Source organism: Marmota marmota, unplaced genomic scaffold (assembly GCF_001458135.2).
Source record: "Marmota marmota marmota unplaced genomic scaffold, marMar, whole genome shotgun sequence".
Classification (NCBI taxonomy): Eukaryota; Metazoa; Chordata; class Mammalia; order Rodentia; family Sciuridae; genus Marmota; species Marmota marmota.
The window spans coordinates 35,555,641-35,578,003 of record NW_026000211.1 but is presented as its reverse complement, the minus strand read 5'-3'; the positions used below and the strand labels follow the sequence as shown (position 1 = coordinate 35,578,003).

General features: G+C 33.7%; 1 long non-coding RNA gene across 1 annotated transcript in view; it reads right to left on the bottom strand.

Moving 5' to 3' along the window:
- Positions 1 to 15,180, bottom strand: part of LOC125612863 — a 20,831-nt gene extending 5,651 nt beyond the window's left edge. Inside the window, exons 1-2 of the long non-coding RNA XR_007343338.1 lie at positions 15,046 to 15,180; positions 11,964 to 11,971 (exon numbers count right to left, since the gene is read on the bottom strand). This is a non-coding gene — a long non-coding RNA (uncharacterized LOC125612863). The remainder of the gene's footprint in view (positions 1 to 11,963; positions 11,972 to 15,045) is intronic.
- Positions 15,181 to 22,363: the final 7,183 nt, after the last annotated feature.

The window sequence follows — 22,363 nt, the reverse complement described above, 5'->3', positions numbered from 1 at the left end:
GATTGAAGGGGGGGTGGGCTATGGGGGAGGAGGGAGGGCTTAGCTACTGAGCCACATCCTTAGCCCTTTTTGTTTGTTTGTTTTTCTATTTTGAGAAAGGGTCTTGTTAAGTTGCTTAGGGCCTTGCTAAGTTACTGAGGCTGGCTTTGAACTTGTGATACTCTGGCATCAGCCTCCTGAGCCACTAGGATTACTCAAGTGGGCCACCATACCTGGCTCTTATCAGCATTTTAATGCATGCAAATTTCCTAAATAATAACACTAGAAAACTCACATACCCATGCATAAAATCTTATGAGACATAGATAATATTATCTACATATAAATGAGTTTTGTCCAAAACTTTGTCTTTGCCAAAAACCAACAGTTTGAAAATCTAATGATAATATCCTGGTAAAGTTTCCATATATTTTCATAATTCAGTGTCATACAAAAATATCCCTTTTTATTTTATACTATTTCCATTCATCACAGATATCTGGCCAATGAAAGTGTGGGGTGAACCTCCTGTCATTAGTGTTCATGTTCATGATACTGAACTCAGCTTGACTAACAATATATGGTTTTACGATTTACAATGTGACAGAACTTTATTAAGAAATAAAATTAATCAAATGTCAAGATTTTTGGCTGCCCTATTAGGCACCATGGCCTGGGGAGCCTGTTAGCTATGGCTGCAACCCAGCCTGGTGAGCTGCAAGGTCTGGAGCCTGTTGGAGCATGGTGCCTGGAGAAGCTAGCAGAGCCATCAGGCAATGGCAGCGAACCAGGGTGACAATGTCCCAAAGAGGCTCCATGTGTAGTGATTCCGCTGGCCGCCAGCACCCCATCAGCAAAATTTCCTGCCCCCAGCAGCCATCCACTGGTGGAGAAGGCAGATGACTTTGGAAACAAGTGGTAGGAGAATCAGCTGGCAGAAGTAGCAGCTCCAGCAGTCCAGCTGCCACCCACCCTCTCTAGACACTTCAGGTTGGGGCCTAAAGACCGGAAAAAGCAAATAGCTCAAAGTAAATTTACACTGAATCAAGGGGAGATTCTTCATCTACACTGCTCAAGGGGAGCAAGTCTCCATCTACAATGGCTCAAGGTGAAGGCAGAGGAAACTCCTGGTAGCTGGCTAGAGCCTGTGGGAAGAAGCCTGAGCCAATTTGAACACTTCAATTCTGCAGCTGTTAGAGTCCATGCCTGATCAGTGCCAACAATACACAGAACTCAGGGTCTTCTGGCTGTCCAGTGGTTTTGTCTGTCTCAGCCCTTCATTTTCATTGGAGGCACTGTGTTTCTCAATCTAGCACATTTCTTTCCTCCTTCCATGGGAGCTGTGCTTCTTCTGAATGCCAGTCTGCAGAAGTTTGTAATGCAACAGAGTTGTTCAATGTAGGGGGTTATACTCCTGGTCCTTCCATCCCAGCCCTTGCTGTTGTCATTGCTGCTGTGTCTTATGACCCACCTACTGATGATCCTCAAGGGGTTAGGCATGTGGGGCACAGTGTCATACTGGAAGACTATGCTGGGAGTGGGAGTCTTCCCATTCAGGAAGAGAAGATGAATGGCAGGCAGCTGCTGGCTTTTCCACGGTTCTTCTTCTGTAACTGCTTAGTCTCCCCCAGGCAGTTGCTACTTTCAAAGAAAGTTTGGAAGGGAGGCTCACTGGCACTGCTATTTGGGCACACAGAGAAATTGGAAGGATCCACATGACCTGGCACGGAACATGTGCAATGCCCCAAGGCACATATATCACCTGGAATGTGTGGCCTGCCCCACGGATTATCTAGTGTTGGAGTATCAGGTACATAGCCATTGCTTTGCCATATTTTTTGATTTACCAGAGATCATAACCCATGTGACCCTTTGTCACAATTGCAGGGTAAAGGTGTTTGAAGAGTTGCTCACAGGAACCACTGGGTGAATATTTCTCACCCTGACTCAGCCAGTCATGCCCCATTATCTGCTCTAATGTGGACCTCTGTGTGGGGGTCCATTGTCACTATTTGGTTGTTGAAGCTCCATGCTCACTCAGAAATGTACAGGGGAATGTTATACATTTCATGAATGATCAGCTCCTTCAGCTTCTTTGGGGTGGTCTATGTAAATTTATGTCTCCCTGTGACCATCAAATATAGAATGACACCCAGACTTCAGTTGTCCATGGGGAGACCTTATATTTTTTCCTCCAAATGTTTTCAGAGTTAAGGTATGGAGGGCACCCCAGAACTTGTTCAACTTGTGCCCAGTCATGAACTTGGTGCTCAGGCCAAAGTTGTTGAGTTTGATATTGTTCTGGCATCCACCAGGATGTTTTCCACCTTCAGGTGTAGGAGCACAATACTCTTTTTGTGCAGTAGTGGGATCTGCCTAGGAGTTTCTGGGCCTCCTCCTCCTGGTATATGGGGCCACAACTGTTCCCCACCTGCATACTCCAATGATGACACAGAGTCATCATGATTGTCTCAATGACCTGAAGGAGCTGGATCACATCTTGATGTCCAGTTCAAATAAGATGGGGATGTTCTGTTCTACCTTTGGCAGGACTTTCATCCCCCTATTATATATATCATCTATTATATAGATATAATAAAATATCTATTTTATTATTGCCCTTTGCCATATCATGAAGTTCTATTTTGTTTTTTGAGCTCATACAGACCTAGGTTAATGTTTTGCTGATCAGTTCTATTTTTTGACTATAGAGTTTTTAAACATTGCAATGGAGATTTCACCTGTAAAAAGTTATAAGGCCTTTACTATAATGTTATGTGTTGTATGTATTATATTATGTGTACACACTTGTGTTTTGTGTTATATGTTTGAATGTATGTATGTCCATATATCATATATGATGAGCGCTCATGATAAAATGGATTCAAATATTTTTTTTTCACGTGATTTATATGGTTTAATTTAAATTGGGTAAACAACTGTTGAGGATTGTTTTAATATGTAAACAAAAAAGAAGGTTAACAGATCTGTTTGTTTACTTTCACCTTTCCTTTTCATTATATTTAATAATTCTCTTAAAGATAATGTAAATTGTTAAGAAAATTGTTTTCTTTTAGTGCCTTCTGTAATGTTACATAATTTTTTCTTTAGCCATTATTGCCAGAATTCCTATCTTCATCCCAGTGCTGGTGAAGTCAAAGATAAAACCAATCTACAGCTTCTACAATAGCCATCACTGAACTGCTTGCAGAACTTGCCTGGACACATTGTGAGCTCACCTGTATGCATTGTGAACTATCTGTTGGTGCAGCGACTTGTGGTAGTGTTGGGGTATTTTTGCTGATGATGTCATCGGTGGTACAATTTTTCCAAAAGGAGCCGTCAATTGGCTTGGTGTATCTTCCTCCCTTCTGCTTGTCATGATTGTCCAGCTAAAATTTGGGGGCCAACAGAGGTGAGGCAAAGAACCTCACCCCCCCGCTGGTACAAAGACCTCTCCACAGGTGTGGCTGTATATTGGACCGGTAGTCAATGACGGGTAAGATCCAATTGCAATGGTACCAACCTAACGGGTAAGGACCATATGTACTATTGGACAACCTAAGGCAGGCACGGTCCCTAAGCCACATGCTTGTTGTTTAAACAGAGAGGGGGAGATGTTGAGAGCCACAGCCGAAGGGGCCCCAGCAAACTTCCAGCTGCCAGCAAACTTCCAGCTGCCGGCTGATGATTGGCTCACAGCGGCCCCAGCAACATCTAGCTGATTGGCTCCTCTGCGGTGATGCTCATTGGGCTGTTTCCCTGCCCTTTCAGACCACGGAGCTGCTCATTGGGGGACTTTTTTGGCTCCGCCCATGTGACCCAGCCAATCAGCCTCAAGAGCAGGAGGATTGTGGGAGGTGGAGAGAAGCTTGTGTGGGAGAGAGAGGCTTGTGGAAAGCCGGTGGTGGCAGTTGAGGCTCTGAGGGTTTTTCCTGAGAGGCTGTTTTGTTTGGCATGTGTGGTTCTAAAAATAAAGTTAGTTTCTTTTGACAAGTGGCTCCTGATTGTGCCCAGCCAGACTGCGGCAATCCCCATCTGTCCAAGTGAGGAGATGGCAGGCTAGTTTCACCTTGGCAGAGCCACCCTGCCCAATGTTCTTCAGAAATCTGATAAAGGTCCATGAAGGAGACAGAAAAGGATTGGCAGTTGAGAATAGGGAAGGGTCACTAAAGATCAACAAAAGGGCAAACATGAGAACATCCATTTTAATGTGCTCTGACATGTTATAAAACAGCTCTGGTTTCCATGTTGCAGAGTGACTGTGTAATATGGGACAATTGAAATATCAAGAACCTGTCAAGAGGACTTTATCTTCTTATGTGCCTCTGAAAGAAACAAAGCTATAAGACTTAAATGACAATTTTACCCCTTTCAGGTGTACTGCACTGAGAGTTCTGAGTCTTTCACCTTCTTTTTAAATAAAATTACTGCTTGATTTCTTAAAAATAAATCAAGTTTTTTATTTTATACTTCTTTTCTTCTTCTATAAGAAGCAAACAAATCACAAATCTGAGGGTTTCTTTTCCCCATCAACCTCAATTGCAGTAAATTTGACATTAGTAAAATATTGCAGTAGTTGAAATCTGCTCAACAACCTTCCCAAGCAGAAGTCCTACTAAATTCAGAGTTTGATATTTTATCATATATGTGAAAACTAGCATGTTATTTGCTAAATGCTATTTGAATTATATACTAGAAGTGAAATTTCCAAAGAGAAAATGGATGATCTCGTATTACTGAGAACAAAAATATAAAATTAAATGTTAATAATTCGTGTTGGAAATATACTTTAAAGTATGTACACATATCTTCATTATTCAAAACATCCATAATATTGTTAATAATATAATCAAGAAGCCTGAAAACGTAGAAATGTGTATATCTAAATTCAGTCCATATATATGGAAGCATTAATTTTTTTTTCCAGAAAAGGAATTAACATTTCTTTCAAACATGTTTCTAATTGTTATAATCTATGAATACAGATTGATACTTCAGAAAATAAGCCCATATATATTTGATTAACTTTATAACCATATGTATATTTCTGAAGGCCAGTGTGGCATTTAGCAACTAACTGATATACTATGGTATCAGTTACTTGCTAAATACAGTTATTTAAAAAAAAAATTCCCTTTGCTCTTTATAGGACTGAGGATTCAGTTTTTACTTAATTATGTACTTTAGATCATATACCTTTATTATACTTTTGATTTTCTCCAAACTTTCTTCTCAGAGGGTTTTATATTGATATAGCATCTCAAAACATGTCAAAATTCCAGTAGGGAATATATAAGTAAGGTTATGAAAATTAATCAAAATAACATCCCAAGACATAACTGTGATGAAAATTAATTTGGGGCAAGAGAATAGTACTAAAGCAAATAAGAAAAACAATAAAAACATATAGTGAAATACTAAACAACCAAATACATCAAACATAAAATAACGAAGAGGAGAAAGAGAATACTAAAGAAGAATCATTGAAAATCCAGGAGTTCTTGATCATCTTTTGTATAATACAGGTACTATTTTTCAAAACAGGATTGTATGGGGGTAAAATAAGAATCATCAAAGATTTTCTTACCTGCTTAAAACTGACTGATTCAAAAACATTCAGGAAACAATAAAACTGCCCAATTAAAAGGAGCAGATAAACAATAAATATTTTTCTCTTTTATTATGCCTCAAAGAAAAAACACATATGTTCTTCTAGAGAAAGGGTGTTACAGAATCATATAAAGCAGTATAAACAATTCCTTCTCAATAAAGAAAGGAAATGTTTTATTGGCTAGTAATAGGATAGGAGGGAACTTGTAGTGGCCTTGGCAGAATGGATTACCTGTCTTATATTTTTCTCAAAAAACCACAGTCTGGGCAAATGAGGACTCAAGGCTCTTATTAACACTCCAAGTTTAGTGTCCCAACACAGCTCTACATTCTGTGGTTGATTGATTAGACTGCTATTGCATGCTTTCCCCTAAGATTTCAAGACTCTTTACAGAGAATTTTAAACATGGACAAGCTGATGCTATAAAATTGAAAACAAGGAATTCATTTGAAAAATTACAAAGAAAAATGAAGAAAGTAATAGAACTACAAAGCAGAATAAAAAGAACAGGTTATGGAATAATCAGAATCCATAAAAAATGAGAAAAGTAATCAAAGACTGTTTTAGTTTTTGAAAGAACAACTGTTTTCTTTGCCAAATATAACTAACCACTATCCTTATAATACTATGTACCTCCTATACAAATGTAAGACTTTCTCCTCAGGACAAAATAACTGCCTTGGTTCTCCTCTTCTATCTGTAGCACAGCTTTATGCTTGAATATGTCAATTAACACATTTGTTTTACAGATTAGCATTGTCCTCCCATGCCCCACCACTGTCATCCATACACCCAGATTTATTGAGAATCTACTTTCTAGTACAGTTTCAAAACTGACTCCCACATTAGAAATAGAAGAATGTTTCTTTGTTATTTTTACTCTCAATACCCAAGTTTCACATTCACAAACTCTATTTTAATTAATCTGTGAGTTGGGCGGTCAAGAGTATTTTTGTTTTGTTTTGTTACATAGAATTTTTCTGATGCTCTTCAAATGTTACTAATTGGCACTGAGGTTGAGAACTACTAATACAATTGAGAAATTCAGAGTGATATCAAAAAACTTGGACTATGGCTCTTTAATACCAGGTATATGGCCACTGACAAATCAAGCATTTTGATCAGGGACTTGTTATGACTAGGGGATAACAATACTAATTCATACTTCATAGCATCCTGTCAGGATCAAACAAAATTAATGACTGTGGTATATAAATTTTAAGACATATATTAACTGTGTTACTATTACACATTCTAGCTCTGCCCTATATATTACAATCTACATTAGTTTCTTTAATTCCTTGTCCAAAATTTTCAATGTTCTGTAATATTTCATTGTTTTCAATGGAAACACCACACAGTAAATAGAGATGGTTTGGCATGCTATGTTTTTTTAATGCTACTTAATTTATAACAGAATTCTCAAATTGTGATTAAAAGCATTCTTATTTATTACAAACTGATGTTAATTGCATCGAGTGTGTGGTTTGGATTTCCTGTTCCATATACAAAAAGCAATGCATAGATAGATAAATGACCTTTTTACTTCATTGGGAGAATAAACCAAACATTACTGAAGCATGCTACAGTAATAAGACGTGACTTTAAAGCCATGAAGTGGACAGAACTGAGAAACGGACAAGATTATTTAATTGTGATATATGTTGTTTTACAATGTATTTTTCACTCTAAAATTATCTTCTTGGGCTGGGATTGTGGCTCAGTGGCAGAGCACTTCCCTTGCAAGTATGAGCACTGGGGTTGATCCTCAGTACCACATAAAAATAAATAATAAAATAAAGGCATTGTGTCCATCTACAACTAAAAAAATATTTTTAAAAATCTTCTTGAAATACTATCCACTTTAAGTGATAAATAACTGTTCATGGTATTTAAAACATAAGGAAATCTAAAATTGTGGAACAGTTTTAAATGTAATTGTTTGAGGCACTCAGTCTTTGAATTGTAACTGCAATTAGGTGTGATAGAGTTTAATAGTATATGCAAATTTAATTTAAACAGCACTTTTTGAATGTATACATTCCAGATCAATAAATGGTATATAAGTGTAAAAGAGAACCAAGAATCATTTATAATAATAATAACTAACATTTTTAAAATTCTTACTATGCTACAGAATTGTTCTTTATGTGACTCAACTCATTTAATGCTCACAGCTACCCTCTGAGGTCTGAGGTAAGGATAATAATTAGCTCTAAAGATGAGAGAGAAGTAGAGTTTACATACTTAAGGTCACATGGTAAATGAAGTCACAGCTGTTATCTGAAAACAATCCTGCCTCCAAATCCAGGTACCTAACCATTACTTTTAACTTGTACATACTAAGTTTCCTGTGTAATTCAAATCTTTGCATGGATATTCAATAAACATTTGCTAATTTAAATTGGGGTGAACTGATTTGAATGGTACATTAAATGATGCAGTAGTATTAAAATTTTACATACTCAACATTTCTCATTTTGTTGGCATTTAAACATATATTTCCAAAGAAATAAAAGGGTCATCCTGATTACTCCTGAATGTCTCTAAATTTTCCTAGTATTGTCTTGCCTTAAGAACTGACTTATCAGAGCTTATGAGATCTAATGAGGTAACCACCTCACCTATAGGTAAGAACTCCTATTCATCATAATCCTAAAATATTAGGTTGCAAAATAGAAGTTTGTAATTGTGCTGGCAGTAAGATGCAGGTAAAATGTAAAACTTAAAATCTTCAAAAAGTTTTGTTGTTAATGTATGTATATCATTTTATTGCCAGAAAATCTGCTGCATTTTGGTATCCTAACTAATCACAGAAGTCTTAATGCTGTAAAATAGGATATTATGGGATTAAGAAAAAACCTATTATCATCTATTAAAAATAAGAGTTGGCTTAGACATTCTCTAATCTTTTCATTTCACTAATAAGAATACTTTAAACCAACTACAGTAAAACACTTGCCATAGACTGGAAGCTAAATCTCTCATGTGTCAGTATTGGGATTTATAGCTTGATTGTGGATTACAATTTATTGCTCTTCCACTTATAATGTAACCTTGCTTGATATAGAATATCAGTCACAAATATTTTATTTTTAAAAGAATTTATCCATAATTTATGAGTCTTAAAAAGACATGGGGTATGTAATATTTTTATAAAACATTTTAAAGTTATTAATAAAATTCAAAAAGTAACAGAGTGGAACTTTAAAATATTCTATGAGGAAATATAAATTTTGGTTTTATTTATTAGTAAGAACTTTTATACAAGGGATTCTTCTCACAGACAGGTTAGGTTTTATGACTTGAATAGTAGAAAACATGTAAGAAAGAAATAAATCATGATTTTAATTGTAAAACAGTTTGTAAACTCTGCAATAACAAGAGGAAAAGGATTTTAGCTAAGAAGGCAATGTGACAACTTGATAAGCTGAGAATTTAGATGTTGGTTTTATTGATGAGTCACCCTGAGGAAGAAATATAACAAGGGCATATGTAAGCAATAGCTCTTAAATTATTTGTATGACATAAAATATGAAGATATTCAATTTCCTCATATATAAGAATTTTGAAATGTTGATCCTCTTTGTCAAAAATGCCACAGCAATTTTTAACAGAAAATGTAGTTAAGTTATATACACATTCTAATTATATGTTACTATAGTTTAGAAACCATTTAACAACTGCCTTATTTAAAGTTTTACCTATAATCTTTAAAAAAAAGAAACAAGAAAATAATGCCAGCATTCTCATACTTATCTACAGGCAATTATCAAAATTTTCAATGTATTGGCCAGGTGCTGTGGTGCATGTCTATAATCCTAGAGACTTAGGAGACTGAGGCAGGAGGATCGAAAGTTTGAGGCCAGCATGGCAATAAAGCAGGATCCTGTCTCAAAATTAAAAAAAAAATTTAAAGCACTGGGAGTATAATTCTCTTATAGAGTATCGCTGGGTTCAGTCCACAATATCTCTCACACAGAGACACACTGACACATAAAAACACATATGCACTCACATACACACAACTGTACTTCAAAATTGAGAATTTTATGTTATTACAAAAATTGATTACACATCCAAGGCAATATAATAAAGAACAAAGGACAGAATCTAATAAATTGTCTCTTTCTCCTTTATTTCCTTTCTCTGTCCTTTTTCTTCCCCTCTCCCTTTTCTCTCCTCCCTCTCTCTCTCCCTCTCTATAATATCTCTGTATATATATTTCTATAAAAACACTGATTTTCACATTAAATGATAATGAGGTTCAGTGAAAAAATTAATGTTCACAAGTTGAAAATATTTAAAAATTATTAGTCATTAAGTTAGCTGTATAATTTAACATAGGATAGCACTTGTATCTATTGCATGGCATAATAAAATAAAAGTTAATTTCAGAAAATATTCTTAGAGAAGTGAAAAATGAATAGAAGAACTAAAGATTCAAAATTGGTAGTCAAGGATAAACATGAAGAATTCAAGTTAAAAAGAATTCTTAAAGCAATATTTTAAAAAAGGAACAAAATATAATTGGAGAGCTAAATCAATTATTTTTTAAATGCAAAATTTATGGATAAGGGGAACAATGAACATTATAGTTTATGCATGGTGATAACAACAGTTTAAATAGTAACTGAAAAGTATTAACAAGTATCATAACAGAATCATAGCACAGATTATCCCAAATTATAAGGAAGAGTTAAAGATCATAATCAGTACATATTTAAAATAAGTATATAGTAGAAATAAATTTGGTTTGATTAGGAAATAAAATATTATAATAGGTAAAGTACATAGGCATTATGTTGCATAAGCAATTTGCTTACTTTATTTTTCAAAAATTTGATCTCAGCATTTCATATTTACTTCCACTGAGAGAGTTAGCCTTACTCCACCATAACATAGAAAACATCTTCATTCTTGTATCCTTTACCTCTGAACTGTATTTGTGATAAGGAAGCGTCAGGAAAACAAAAGAGAGAAACAAAGGAAATAGATAAATCTACTAGCAGCTGTATTTTTGGTCCTTGTTTCTACTAAATGTAATATCATTTTTACTCAACTTAAAAGGACTGCTTTTGTTAACATTTGTAGTCTAATTCTGTTGGATAGAGTTTAAGTTCAATAACTATAAAAAGCCTAGTTAATGTGAATCATCATTCATTAAATGATAGTCATGAATCAGAATGCAATTAAGTAAAATTTTATATTTAAGCATCTCTAATATTTGAGAGAGAGAGAGAGAGAGAGAGAGAGAGAGAGAGAGAGAGAGAGGTTTGTGATAGTAGTGATCTAGGCAAATTGATTTGTCAAGCAACAGTATATCAATATCTTGGTTTCAACCCTGCCTCCAAGTTCAAACACTGAACATGTGAATCAGTAAGGTTGACTGATTACCATAGTTTATATCTGATTTTCCTAGAGCTCCAAAGAGATGAGCTTTTACTGTACACTACTGTGTTAAAATCTTTGAACAAAGAATATAATCAATTACTGAATTTGCTACAAAGTATTCTCTAAACTCTTTCAGTTCCTTAACTAATATACAATGAACATCTGTTTTCACTGAGCCTTAGATGTAGTAATTTAACCATGATTCATGCTTATTTTTTAAAAGTAGTTACTGAAGTGGATGAAACAGAAAAATTAAAATGGACATATAAACGCAACAAAGTTGAAGTATTGGAATGTTACTCCAAATTGCTCCCAAACTGGATTATTTGCAGAACTTTAGAAACATCTGATGAGAGATCATGAAAGAATTTGGAATGTTTGTCTGAATGAAAATTCCCCATAGTAGAATAAATTTTCTGTTCTATTATATTTTAGATATTTGTCAGAAAAAAATATAACATTTAATACAGCCTATTTTAAAAAACATGCTATATGAAATGAAAGAAAAATATAATTGATGAACTGCATGTGTCAATTTATGTAAATGTTATATAGAATTCAGTACTTTTGAGTCACTAGAAACAATGAAAGACAGTAAAGTAGAAATTATTACGTTTTTTCTAAAATAAAATTTTTTAAGTTTTAGAGGTGGTAGAAATAACCACATAATAGATAATGATTAAAAAGAAAACAAGTATACATGGAACATGTTTTTATTCATATGTATTTTCCTAATTTATAAAAATTACTGATAATTGTAGCATTAATATTTCACTGTCCACAGAATATTTTCAGGTTCAGAAACCTTGATATTTTCTTGGTCATGCTCAGAAGACAGGTCAGATTTGAAATCACAAAGCCAAATATTGTATTCATTCAAGATTATCACAGTGTTCTGATATATAAAAATATAGCATCTAATAATACTTCAAAAATATATGAAATGAAAGAAAAATAATTGGCATGATGCCTAAACATCATGATCTGACACCATCTAATTGTAAAGCCTATAATTCCTACAATGACAAGCAAAATCTGCACTTCTGTTGCATGGTGCACTTAAAGAAGGTGGTTAGTATAGAAGTTAGACCTGCCAACACATGCTCAGTAATCATAATATCTATATTTCTTTTGTTGCTCTATTGCCTGGTTCTTTCATAGAACCGTTTAATGCTTACCATTATGATAAGCCTTCTCCCCCTGAATTTTATGTTGAGATTTTAAGGTTAGTTTTTCTCTGATCACTATACAAATATCCTCTAAATTCTCTTATAATAATAATAATACTTACAATAAGACAATCACATTTTTTTTGAAACTTAGTAATTGTCAGGATGTTTAAAATCTTGAAGACAAATGATTTTTTTGTGAAGTCTCAATAAAAACTAACATTATCCCAAGTAATAATGGGAGAAATCACTTTCTTGTAATAATAACAATACAGGTGTCTGGGTCAAGGTTATTGTTAGCATAATGGTCTATGGGCTAGAAAAGTCTGGGAACCACATCATCAAGGAACTGTGAAATCAGAAGACGAGTCAGATTTTTCACCAGGAATCAGTGAAATCCCATTATTTCAAATGAAAACAGAATAATACAAGAACAGTGATGATAAAATATTAATCTGGGAATAAACTGACCAAGGAAATATTTTCAAGCTTTTAAATGCTTTCTCAAATCCATACTTTTCTCATTTCAGTTAAAATATTAAAAATTGAATATAAATAACTTTATTTTATTGTGTTGTATTAACTAAATATTAATTTAATTAACTTTTAAGTGACAAAGTAGTGTATATATTTATGCAGTTCAATCTGATGCTTTGATATAGATTATACATTATATAACAATGTCCAATTAAGTTGGACAAATACACACCCATTTCTTCACATTCTTTTAGTAGTGAGAGCATTTCAAATCTACTCTTTAAGCAATTTTGAAGTTTACATTATTATTAACTGTCTTCACTATCCTGTGCAATTGACCCCTAGAACTTACTCTTCCTTTTCAAGTAAAACTCTTTACCCTGTTACAAAAAATCATCTCCCCTTTCTCCATCCACCACTTCCTAAATATATGCATTTCCATGTTCATTGCAGCATTAGTCACAAAGGCCAAGATATGAAAACAAAAGAAGTGCTTATAAATAGATGAAATGGATTTTAAAAATGTGGTGTATATACAAAATGAAATGTTATTCAGTCTTGTAAAAGGAGTGAATTTTGTCATTTGTGACAAAATGGATGAATCAGAGGACATTATGTTAAATGAAATAAACCGGGAACAGAAAGGCAAATACTACAGGGTTTCACTTTATGTGTAAACTAAATTAATTTTAATATAATTGATGAAATATTTAAAATGAAGAACATCCTATTAAGGATTTTTTTCTGGACAAAGTAAATGCAAGGCATTTTTCTTGATTCCTTTGTCCAGAAAAGTATCTAATTAACAAGAATATAGAAGGTATCATTGCATAGCAATGCATATGTCCAACAAAATACAAAACGCACTAATCATTATCAATAAAACATAACTTTTTAATTTATTCTGGTATAACTGCATATGTTCAGTTATATTTTCTGGTCTCCCATATGAATGAAAACTAGTAACCTTTGAAAGATATGTCTTAAGTTTTGGGGATGTGATATGTGATAAAAAAACTTAGAGAAAGTAGTTAACAACATAGAAACTAGATCCAGAACTAGAGCTATGACTTTATTCTCATCAGTGCCATATTCCAACAAATCTGCCAAATAATGACACACATATGAGTAATATATTTGATGTGTTTATATTTTTCTGGACTTGGGTAAGCCATATCAACTAAATTATTAAGTAATAATTCTTATAAAGAAAATACATTTTTAAAAAAACATTAGAATTAAATTTGGGGATTAAATGCTATCTCCTAAAAAAGTTACACACACACACACACACACACACACACACACACAACGTCTCTTTAATTCCTTACTTTTTCCATTAGTGAAAATTGCAAACTGCAAGTCTTTACTATGAATTTAGATTTTCTAAACAACCAGCCTTATACATAACTTAAACTAAATATTGTAAGCATTAAAACCCTGTATTGCTCACTATTGACTAAAATGATCTGATCTGGTAGTTATTATCTATGTAACTTTGAAAATATAATTGCACACTTGTAATATTCAATTTCTTCTATTATATCTTACTACTGATGTGCCCGTGATTCATTTTCATCATGCTAAAAGTTGGCTTTTTCACCTTACACTTCCACAAAAGGGACTCATTAAAAGATCTTCTAGTAACAGCTGTCGGGGAACGAGGCTCAGAACTGCCGGCAGAACCAGATAGATTTTTCATTGCCTGTTGTTTCGTTGGCAGGCAATTTGTTTCCTGTTGCTTCATTTAAAAGTTTCAATTTATGCCAGAACTTGGTGAAAATAAATTTTCTTTTCAATATTTTTATTCAGTAAAAATATATAATTTAATTTTATTTTCTGAAATATTTTTAGAAAGAATAGGGATGGTTACTTTATATACACTTTAAAAATTAACCATAAATCAATTAGTTGACTATTGATTCCAAACACACAAAAAATACAATAAAATGCATTATGTTAATTTTGGGAAGTTGGAAATTTTACAAACATCTAGAAAGCTCTCTCTCTTCAATATTATATAGCTAATCCTATGGAATTTCATCATACTTTAAAATATCCTTAAGTATTCACTCAATTTGAGGAAATTTCTACATTAAACAAATACGTGAATAAAACAATTCAATAATCAGTTACCACAGTAACACAAAAGAGAAATCTAGAGAAGCTTTCCATATGAATATACATGTTTGATAGGTTTTCACCAAATGTAGAAAATAAAACAGTTTTGGGAGAAAATTAAATTATCATGCATATGTACACTTTTCTAAGTATACTCTATTAATATATACCCTATAGTCATACTATTGAATGAACTAACCCACTAGAAATATTACTGTTATTGCTACTAAACATTTTTCATATTAATTCATAAAATAGGACAAACAGGTCTATAAGTTTATATGATTTGACAGTTTATGTAGGGCATGAATTGCTGCAGGCTTCCCAGTCTTGGGGCCACACATGTGGCTGGGATGGCTCCTGGTGATCAGCCAGGAGGTGGTGCTGTGGGTTGTGACGGAAAAGGTGAACTGCTTCCAGGATAGGTCCAGGACTCTTCCGCCCTCGTGGACAGCTCCTGCCTTCCCTTACAGACTATGGGATGGGTGTACACGTGAACTCGTTCCACCCCCCTGACCTTTATCCTGATTGGCTCCTGTGCAGTATATAAGCTGTGTGTACTTCCTCAATAAAGGAGATCCTACTTTGACTCCTCTCTCTGGCGCATCTGATTGTCCTCTGGCCAAGGAGGGCTGGGTGCCAGTCGACCTTTACGTTTCTTGGCTCATCCTGGTTGGGGCATGCTTTCACCACTTCTCCCGCTGGTCAGGAGGAGATGGGGGGCTAAAAACCCCCACAAGTTTACATAAAAATGAATGAAATATCTGAAGTAACATATTCCTCAATGAGTAAATCCATATGAAATTTATAACTGCCTCTGTGCTAATCTATGAAAAAATGAAATGAAGTCAAAATCATCACAGAATTGAAAAATACTGAGAAATTTACTTTAAATTTCAAATCAAGAATGAACTTGAAGCTGGGTGCAGTGGCAAATACCTGTAATCCCAGCAGCTTGGAAGGCTGAAGCAGGAGCATCACAAGTTCAAAGCCTCAGCAAGTTTGCAAGGCCCTAAGCAACTCAAGGAGACTCTGTAACTAGATAAATATAAAAAGGGCTGAAGATGTGCCTCAGTGGTTCAGTGTCCTGGATTCAATCCCCAGTATCCCAGTATCACCAAAATAAATAAGTAAATAAATAGACAGATAGATAGATAAATAAGTAAGGATTCACTTAAAAGCAGGGTATAAATTTCTAACATTTGAAACAACACCAAGTTAGCCTATTGATTGAAAATGTAAGTAGATGCATAAGTATAAATTCAAGAAACAGATCAGGATATACATATATATGTGTATACACACACACACACACACACATATATATATATATATATATAAATTCATATGTCATAAAGGCAGCATGTAATAAAAGGTAAAATGATATATTACTTAATATTTACATGGAACAAATATATTTTTATTTAATCAAGTTTTTAATTTATGTTTTATGAATATGAAACTGCCAGCTTTTTTTTGCCTCACAAATGAGATAAAGAGCTTACAGTAAACAATAGCAGGGATGGGAGTGTAGGTCCATAGTAGAATATGTGCTTAACATGTGTGAGTCCCTGAGGTTAGTCCACGGTAACAAAACAATAAATAAATAAAAACAGCAATTAATATATTGATAGAAAAATGGATAAAATATTTAGAAACTAAGAAATTAAGAACTTCTTAAGTCAAAACACAAACCATGTAAGAGAAGTGGGACAAATATATAAATATGTAAATTTGAAAATTTTCATAAGTCAAATATAGATGAGTGTATTTTGTATTCATGTGAATGGTTGTGTGACAGATTTGATGTCTGCAGATATACAATTAAATTTGCTTTCTATTTTTTTTCAAATCACTTTTTCAATTTATATGATTATGTTTTATATTTCTGAATTACTTATAACTGTACCTACTGTTTATCCTGGAAAGGAAAACCTAGTTTTGACAACTGAAATCTCAGTGATTGTTACATCATTTTGTTGTAATTAATTTAAATTACTACTGGGCATCCACTCCACTGCTAGCACTATTCTTTCTCATAGAGTGGATTTTATAAAGTTCTAGGAAGAAAATTATGTTTTGGGAAATTACCCCTTTCAATACTGTGTACTGCAAATTTTATTGTTCTAATGAATATCTAGGAAAATTTATTCTAATTTTCATAATGTATTCCAGAAAATCCTCTATACTTTGTTTATCTTATGACATTCATTCTAGATTCTTATGTTTATTATAATATTTCCTGTATCATTTGAATGATATTTTAGTATTGATAACTAAACATATATTTAGCTAGTGAGCCCAAAATTCAACTCAAATTTCCAAAATTTACTCATATTTTAGAGCATAATTAAAATATGACAAAAATGTAAAGTAGTTTACATATTTTATGCATAAATAAATATAGTAAATTTAAATATCATTTTTCTTATATAAAATTTGTTGGAAGTCAGACTTTAAAATAAAAAATAAGGACAATGTCTTCTTGAATTATTGATATATTTAATATTAACATTATTATTTTTGAAATAACAGTGTTACCAATGTCCACAGAAAGTTTTCTGTAATGAATATTAAACCCTTCCTTCTAGTACCACTATCCATGGAAGTAGTTCAAATATTTGTTTCATAAAATATGTATGGAAGTTTTAAAAACTAAGTCTTGAAAATAGAGTTACTTTAAGTCTTGTCACTATTTACATTGTAGTTAGACATGTTACTTTTTAAAATTTTTTTTGTAGAACAATTTCCTTATTATTCTTTTATACTAATAAGAACATTTAGCATGAACTTTACCTGTCCAACAAAATTTTAAGTGTGCATCACAGCATTGTCAACTAGGGAGAAAGTTCTACTGTATATCTCTGGAACACAGGAACATACATATTCATGTTGTATAACTGAAAAGTTATATCCACTGATAAGCAATTTCTCATTTTCTCCTACTCCAGCCCTATTAACTACCATTTACTCTTTGTAAGTTGTTATGTTACTTTGATGTGGTACTAGAAGGTATAATTGATTTAGCTTTAAACTTTATTGTATTATGTTCAACAAATTCATATAATCAATCTGTTGCCTATTTCCTGTTACATACTAATCCTTAGACTAGGAATGGACCATAGAAAATGTTTTCATGTTGCCACATTTCTGTGCTCCATCTGTGCTCTCAAAGCCCAGGTAATTGATCTCTATTTACAACACCCTTTACCATGGAGCCTGCCTTCTACTCTATTTCTCATGTTGATACTGATGATGGATTATTATCACTTTCACCATTATTATGTGCCATTGTATCTTAGACTAACTTTTGACATATTGTTTGACAATTGCTTCCCTCTTAAATTTCTTCTCTGTGTCTTCATATATTCACGTATAGTTGATTCTCCCTTAGTATTTGTCCTTCTATGGACAATTTTTAATTTTCTGTCTTGACTATCTATGTTTAATTAATATAATTGTTAACTATGTATATCTGAATACTTAATGTACCTTTTTGCTGAGAGCCACGGCCGAGTCTGTATGGCCCCTGGCATTTTGCCAACAGTATTGATTGACAGGCGAGGCATTACTATCCGCCTCTACCACAACTTTTGAGTTCTCGCACTATTTTGGAGTTCTCGTGGGGATTTCCGGGGATTCCCCGAGAGTTCCCATTGGTTGGGGAAGTGCAGGAGGAGGGATTTCCGGGAGAGATATTTCCGGCTGGGGGTTCCTGGACAAGCCTCCTGGCGTTCGGGAGGATTCCCCGGGAGCTGTGTGAAGTGTTTTCCTGCAGTTTAAAAATAAAGTTTGTTCCTGCTTCAGTGGCTCGTGATTTGTGCCCAGCCAGACTGCGGCATTTGGCGGCCCGTGCAGGGAACGTCTGAAGCTTCGGGGTAAGTGAAATTGCTTGCCCTTAAGGGAAGGCGAGAGAATGGGTGACCATTTTAAAAAACAATGTGTTCTTGTTTTGATTTGTTTTGTGTTTGTTTCAAGCTGCCTATCCCTAGAATTTTCTCAGGCAGATTGGGAAAAATGGTTGGCTCAATGTTTGAAGTTGTTCGCCCCTGAGGAAGAGATAGAAATAGACCACAAATGCACATGTCAAGAAAATAGGAAAATTGATACAACGATTTTTTGTTCCGTTTTTGTTTCATTCTGTTTCGGTTTTGTTTTGTGTTATCTTATTGGGTTGCATTATCTTTATAACAGATTAGAAATTAGTAAAAAAACAAACTGAAAGAGTGTTAAGTAAATTGTTAGAGGTTNCCCCACGAGAACTCCAAAATAGTGCGAGAACTCAAAAGTTGTGGTAGAGGCGGATAGTAATGCCTCGCCTGTCAATCAATACTGTTGGCAAAATGCCAGGGGCCATACAGACTCGGCCGTGGCTCTCAGCACCTTTTATCTTCTGAAACTTTTTTCTGGTTTTGGTATCAATTAACTAAAAATAACCAATATTCATAATTGACAAGATTATGTTTTCTTCTTTTTGTTACATTTATCACCAGTATTCCTAACTTTGTTACAATCATATCTGTGCATATTTTGTCTTCCTAAATTTTAGAATTTTAACTTATCTCATTTTATTCCCTGTAGACTTAACTATTACAGTACAACTTCTGGCCATTATTTATATTTCTTTTGGCAAAGAAAATTATGTGGATTTTTGAAATCATATTCTTTGCAACTGTATGATATATCTGATTTTTTCTGTCTTCTTGTATAGAGAAATATGTTCTAATTATAGGATCCCTTGGTTATTTCAACCATCTTATTAAATAATGAATTTTAACACTCTTACTAGTATAGCAGTGTGCTAAATAGAATGCTTAATTCCACATATATACTTCCTTGAAGCTTAATACAGTGGTAACACTGTGAGCCATTATTGCTTTATTATAACTTAGTGTTCAAGGTGTCAACACTTCAAAGTGTTCTTTCTTTTTTCTTTTTTTTTTAATTTTAATGGTACCTGATTGAACCCAGGGCCTTGTGCACATGAGGCAAGCACTGTACCTACTGAGTTATATCTCCAGCCCATCAAAGTGTTCTTAATTTGGGCTTCCAGGTTATCAAAAAAAATTCATCATAAGAAATTGTTTTCCAAGGCAAGGAAATTTTTGTGACATAAATCAGCACATAATTTAAAATAGCATGCTACTGGAAGTTCCTAATTTTCATATCAGATCCATTTAACTCACTTCCCTATAGATTTAAAGATGCTTTTAGCATTATATAATTTCTGGAAACCACATTTCAACAAAATCTAGAGTTTGGTCCAGGATAGCTCTTATTATGAAATTCTTAATATTTCTGTGTTGTCAGAGCCAATGATTATTTTTCCCTTTTCCTCATCTTTATGGATTTACCCTGAATTTTATTTTAATCATTGTTGTTTTTTACAGTACTGGGGATTGAGCCTAGGGCCTCATAAATGTTAGGCAAACACTCTGGTACTAAACTGTATCCACATTCCCCTCTCTTTTGTCTATTATTTTATACTAAGTTAACTAGACTTTTCTAGCTAAGTTACCTAGACTGGTCTCAGTTGTAATCCTCCTGCTTCAGCCTTCTGGGTATTTAAGATTATAGACTAATCCTACTGTGCCTAGCACATTTATTTATTTACTTATTTACAAACTTACTTTATTATAGAATGATTTGAGTAAATCCTCTTCAGGTCCTAGGGTTCAGGTAGTCCTTATTTCCCAGCTTTCTTAAAGAAAATTTCTCTACTTTGATTTATGCCCAAAGTGAGTCTTATACATCATCTGACATTCAAGCACTTTATCCTGGCAATCTTTTTAGAAGACACAAGGTATAAACACCAAAAACGTACCAAATATGGTGATAGATGACTGTCTGGGAATATTTATTCAGAAACCATAATGAGCGTTTGGGGCATCCTTCCCCCTTTGTTATATTTTTTTACACAAACTGGGTTGTGTTCCAGATAATTTTTTCATGAAGGGATTTTAAGATACTCTTGCAAGGATAGGCTTTGGGCTTGTTTATTTGTTGTTGTTTTATACTTTTATTCTGGTTTTGTTTTAATATTGATAAAAGTTACATTGTGCCAAAATGTCCATGTGTCCTAGAAATCCCCATAGCAAGAATAGAAATCTCTAGATATGTTTCATCATACTGCAAAGTGACACATATTGGCACTCCAAGATGTTCAAGTGGGTCTTCTGATTACAATTAACCTTATACTCCTGATGTTTCACAGTGTACTGCCCTCCTACATGTGTAAGCACTGTGTCAATGAAAGATCATTTGAATAGGATATCATGATTTTGTGGGGGAAAAATAAATCAAATAATTGCACAACAAATGGTTAACACAGAGAAGAAATTAATATTGTTTTATGAAATATAAAACAAGAGGTCATTATTTATTTTTGCATAGTAGTTGAAGAGCAAAAGTCACTAAAATTCATTCAGAGGATTCCATTTAATTATCCCAGCAACTTTATAAAGTGGGTATTATTATACCTATTAAAATATAAATAATCTGAGATTCATTAAATTTCCCAACTTCACAGAGCAGTTACCATTGAGAGAATTTGAACACAAATATGTCTTCAAATAAATGCATATTACTATACTGATGTGATTATTTTTGCTTCTCTTTATGTTGTTACATAGCTATTGCTGCTAGAAATTTTTCACAATTTTGTACTCTTTTTTGTAGTGGATTGAAAAAATATGGATACAGTATTTTCAGCTTTTCCTCGTGAAATAGACCTATGAATTGGTTCCAGGACATATTGCAGATACAGGTATCCATCAATGTTTAAATCTCTTAATTAAATGACATAGTACTTGCATATGACCTGGGTGCATAATCTTGCATGCTCTAAATAATCTCTAGATTACTCATAATACTAAATACAATGTAAATGCTATATCTATAATTGCTCCATAGTATTATTTAAGGAGTAATAATAAAAAATTCTATACATTTCAGTGTGGTTGTAATTTTCCCCATAATACCTCCCATTTGTGATTTTTTAAATTCCAGGATGCAAAGCTAATGGAGCAAGAGAGTTGATTATAATCCTTTTCTTCATTCTTGTGACTTGAGAACTGTCTACTGAAAATTTTTAAAAAACACATTGGTGGAATAAATTGAGGAAGACACAAATATAAAAAAAAATTCTGTGTTCATGGAATGAAAGGAAGCATTAATATTGCCCTTACTAACACAAAGCTAACACCTAGATTTAATGCAAGCCCCATTAAAATTCCAATGTTGTTTCTAACAGAAATAGAAAAAAAACCAATCCTCAAGTTTATATGTAAATATCAGAGGAGAAGAAATGTCTCTGAAGAAGAATCCAAGAGTTCCCAGAGAGAACAGAAAACTCCACTCAGGACCAGTGGGCTTCTTGGCATACATAACAGAAAAGAATTTCAACATGCAACAGTCAGAGGCATAGACAGAGTTTTATTGAGGAAAGTAGATAACATATTCAAGGGAGAATGAGGGAAATCTCAAGATAGAATGCCTTTGGAGGTAAAGCAAAGGAATAACAACTCAAAGGAAAATGCAGGTCATCTTGAGAGTGAAAAACATGATTTGGGGCTTCCTAGCTGTTCTTTTAAAGTAAACTTGGTGCAGG